The sequence below is a fragment of the Nicotiana attenuata genome, unplaced genomic scaffold (genome assembly GCF_001879085.1).
Source record: "Nicotiana attenuata strain UT unplaced genomic scaffold, NIATTr2, whole genome shotgun sequence".
NCBI classification, from domain to species: domain Eukaryota; kingdom Viridiplantae; phylum Streptophyta; class Magnoliopsida; order Solanales; family Solanaceae; genus Nicotiana; species Nicotiana attenuata.
This window is the reverse complement of record NW_017684280.1, coordinates 2,629-7,703: the sequence shown is the minus strand read 5'-3', so window position 1 is coordinate 7,703 and position 5,075 is coordinate 2,629. Positions and strand designations below refer to the sequence as shown.

Below are 5,075 nucleotides of genomic sequence, written 5' to 3'. Positions count from 1 at the left end.
ATATTTTCTTATTTCTCTTAGATTTTGTTTCATCCTTTGCTACTGGTGAAGCCCAGATTTGAATGCCAAAACCTCGCCGAAAAATTCAACACCAGCAACCACCGAAAATTATAACGTGGCGATCGACAGAAGGTGTTTTCTGGTGTAAACTTGTATAGGTAGTGTTTATACAAACTTATACAATATTGTATAAATATGTATAAGTATGTATATATGCGTACAATGTTGTATAAATTAGATATATTTTTAATGTATAAGTGTGTATATACATTGTACGTGTATAGTAGGCATCCATGGATGTTTGACACTTTCTTCTTTTCTTCTCTTTGTCTTATTTTTCTGATATACATTATTAGAGATTGTATATACAAGTTTATACAAAGTTATACATCATTATACATGTAATGCACATGTGTAGTTAAATCTAAAATTAAAATTTTATATGTTCAATCTATGTATAAATCGGAACGTGCAATAATTTTTTCAATTTTTATTTTTTATTTATGCTATTTGGAACTTGGAAAAAAAGAAAACTTAAGGTTTTCAAGTTGCATTATATATGAATTTGAATTTTTGGTAGCTGGAATAGAAATAGATACAAACTTGGGGAAGAACAATAAAAAATCACCGAATTTTCGTGCTTGAAGATCTGCAAAATAAAAAAAGAAAGAAAAAAATGCTTATTTTTCAAACGTTGGCCTATTATTAATGGGCTACAGATTTGCAAAGTTGTAACTGCGTTATTCTGCTGCAATGTATGTAAGTGGACTGTATTTTTGTGTAATTCTCCCGATTAGATATTTTTATTATGTTTATTTGGTGACTAAATTTTTATTATATTTTCTTTTTATTTATAAAGAAAATAGTTTATTAGTGATAATAAAGTTTTATGTCCTATGCTTTGCTATTTCTCTTTTTTTTGCCTCACTAAATATTTGTAAAAAATTCAAAATTTTCATATGCATACATCTTTGATCAAACCATAGAAACATACAGTAATAAATTTTGAATATCACTTTATTATACAAATTGTCATCTAGATAGTTTTAAAAATTAATTGTAAAATATACAATTGTCTATCTAAAGTACAATCGGTTATTTAACTACGATCTATAAAATTTTGAAGGGTTCCACATCAAAACAAAACTAAATTCAAAGTATTTGATCTCTGTAGCCAAGGATGAAGTAATTTTACTCTTTGTATCAATTTTGAATCCTTCATCTTCTTGCATTCAATAGATTAAATATACCCTGTAAAATCAAAAGAAACAATAATTAGCACAAAAGAATGAGGGAACCAAAAGAAACATTAATACTAAGATGAAAGTTTGACTTGTAAAAATGCTAGAAGAACGTTCAAAGAGAGAAAATGTGTAAAAGAATTTTTAGCATATAACAAGAGGAAAGCAACAAGACAAGAAACTAAACCTGTATGCTTTTTTAAAAACTTCTGAAAGAATTTTTATCTCATTTTTTAATGTTTTTTCGACGAACTATGACTTCTCCCAACATTACGTTATAATCTTAAAGGTTTCACTCACTACCTATCACAATAGGATATAATAACTATCAAATTGTTAGAATATAAATCCCAAAATTCAACTCAAGTAAGTGTATGGGCATTGAGAAATCTTAAGATGTAGATATATAAACATACCTGAAAAGAGAGAAGGCATCGGGCTATATAGCCAGCGATTCCGTTGATTTGCTCCGTTCACGTGAAGAAGAGAGAACGTTGTAAAAGAAAGAAACGGGAAAAGGGAGTAATGGGGTTGGCGGCTGAAAAGGAACGCATACTTAGGTTGAAGTTTTTATAATTTCATTAGGTTTTGCGGATTTTGGTTTGGGCCAATTGAGCTTTATATTCATTTTCTTTTGTTAATATATATTTTCTTCCCTTTATTTCTTAATACAAATACCATAAATAAGAGAAATGTAAGTACTAACGAATACAATAAGTAAGAAAATTATCTATGGGAAATGAAAAAAATTAAATACATAATTTACACTAAGTAAAATAGAAAAATCATCTTGCATGAAATAAAGATAATTCTATAATATAGTATATTCCTTACAACTTTTTTCTTCCTATATGATATTGTTAGTTTTGTAATTTACTCCTATTTAAATTATATTAACTTCTTAATTTTAGTGTTTAATTAGATTATGATAGTTATTAAGTTATTAAAATAGTATTAGATCGTTAAATATACAACTTTCTTTTTATCTAAACTGAGTGTACAGTGACCATTTGATATTGCTTATTCAAATCTAATGAAAATTAATTAAATACTTATTTGAATTTTATAGAAAAATATAAGTATAATATTCTTAAAAAGAAATATGTTATACTAGTTAGTTTGGTTATACACTCCTATATCAAGTTATCGAGCATATGATTTTTTTTTTTTTGAAGTGAAACTTAATAATATCGAATTATGTAAATATTATAAAATATCAACTAATAGTCACAAGAGAAACATAATCCTCTTCATATATTTTTATCATAGTTAATTCTCAATTCGTATATTCAATGTATAAATAAAAATGACAATTAAAAACTTATTAAGAAAGTATATTTAGTTATACACACACACAAGATTATAGTTGTTTAAATTCTACAAAAATAGGCATCCACACAAATTAGCTATAATTCCATTATATTCATAAGAATTATAATAGAATTAGTTTTCCTATGGACTTAAGTATCAATTAACTTCGTAATTCTTTGAAATATCTATAGCAAGATTATATAAAACTTAATATGAATTATGATATCACAAATTTTTTTGTAGTGTTAAATATGTTCATTGTATGTATTTGCAGCTTTGGTCATTTATCAAAACTAAATGCACCAAAACCATCACAAAGTTCTTCAATATATGAGCAAGTATTTAAAAATGAATCATTAGATATATGAAATTATTCTAAGTACTTATTAAAAATACTTAAAGACTATATATATATATATATATATATATATATATATATATATATATATAAAATTAACGTCCAAAAATAACAAGTTGCAATAAAATAAAATATTAGTTTGATAAATAAAAAGTAAATTGATAAGTTTTGAGGTTACAAATAGGCATACAAATGTCCTAATAAAATTAACTTTTGCATACTTAAAGTTTATTAATACTTCAATTTATTTCAATTTATATATAATTACTATATTTTCTGTTATTTTGAAAAACTCTAATTTGTATAGTTAAAATTCAATTTTCATAATGATCACGCCCAACTCTAGTCCTAAAAAGGATAAGCGGTCGCTGCAAATATAATTCGGTCTAAAAGTCCGGAGTCGAATCCCACGGAGAACTAAGGCTTAGCTACAATTGTTCACTATCACCAAGAACACAAGCTTGAACAATTCCTAACTTATAGATATTAAGATTCTTGTGTTTAACTAACTAACTAACAAATTAAAATAATAAATTAACACTAAAGATACTACAAGTTGGAGAAAAGATTAAGGAGGTCTAGAGTTATGATTTCCCCAATTGTCGGAATCCTTCCCGCTATGTCTTCTATAATTTCGCCTAAGTATTCTCTACCGATCATGAGCGCTCTGCGTGTTGTAATTCTCTCCCGAGTAATTACGATAATTTACTAGACATACTCTCCCGAGTTATACTAGCTGGCTTTGTTTATTACAGCTCACTTTAGATTGCACCCAAGGCTTCGTTATCCCTAATCCCGCCTTTAAACCCGCAGTTATAGATCCCTCTTATACTTTGGGAGTGATGTTGTTCAATAACTACCTAAATATGCACTCTCTCCCGAGTAATACATACTAAATAGGCACAGCTAATTGAGAGCTCTTCAACCAACCACAATATAAACGTAGTTGAACAAATAGAGAAAAGCTACGGCTCAATTATATAAAAACATAACAAGAATTTATCCTACAAAAGGTTCTATCGAAACTCTAGATAACAAATTAGCTATTCATAATAGCATGTAAAACTACACTACTAAAAGTCATAACCAACAATGAAAAATAGGAAGAGGAAGGAAAAACTCGTAAAAGAATTCCCCGCCTTGCTCCTATTGTGTCTCTGCCTCTTTAGATCGAATCTGTGTCAAAAATATGTCCAACCTCTCAAAATAGCATTTTTACATGTATTCATACCAAGTAGAGTCGGGCACAAATGAAAAAAACCATTCCTGCGCGAACTAGGACTTAGCTCTGTAAAAATTGGACAGCCGCGCCGCAGGCTGCGCCGCACCATGCGGCGCGGTAGTGCATTTTATCTGCAGCTTCATATTTTCGAGTCAGGCAGCATTTTACATTGCTGCGCCACGCCTTGCAGCGCCCCATGCGGCGCGACAATGTAATTTTCTCAGAGTGAACTTATTTCGTCCTCTTTTAACATCCGGACTTGGTACACGACCTCCAAACACGATCCCGGCTTAATTCCTTGGGCTTTTACTCAGACTTCAAAGCTCCAAATCACTTGAATTCATTCCATAATATCTACATAGCTCGGAATCACTCTTACAAGGCATAAAACACATATTTAGTGCAAAACACTAACGATTAAAGCTCAAACTCAATTAAAGTGCTGTAAATTAGAGTGTAACAAGCGACTAAAATACGTAATTATAGCCTATCATCAACACCCCACACTTAAACCATTGCTCGTCCTCGAGCAATCAAACTTCACTTTATATAGACACGACCTTTTTAAACAACTCTCCTAATTCATTATGCCAAGAATATTTAAAATAGATTAAGCACAAAAGCGTAATCTTAACCTCAAGATTTGACTCACAAGTACCACGCATTATCACTCGCCCACTTACTCTAACATAGAGGTCAATGACATTGCTTTTCCTTCATGAATCAAGTGCCCTCACACAACCAATGAGAGTAGTCCCACACAATAAAATTTAAGAACATTTAGGAACACAAGATAGAAAGAATTCACTCACTCTCAGAAAAAACATTCATATGCCACAAAAGATGCACCATAGGCTTGCCCGTAGTGTACTACTCTACTAATCGAGCTCATTCAGTCTAGGATCAAGTAGGACTTTATTTGGTTGTAATGTAGGCTGAGGGA

General features: G+C 29.9%; 1 long non-coding RNA gene across 1 annotated transcript; it reads right to left on the bottom strand.

Annotated features, from left to right (window-relative positions):
- Positions 1-991: 991 nt before the first annotated feature.
- Positions 992-1,825, bottom strand: LOC109222098. Its single transcript, XR_002067353.1, has 2 exons — positions 1,658-1,825; positions 992-1,251 (listed from the first exon to the last, which is right to left on the bottom strand). It is a non-coding gene; the product is annotated as an uncharacterized LOC109222098 (long non-coding RNA).
- Between the last annotated feature and the right edge of the window lie 3,250 nt (positions 1,826-5,075).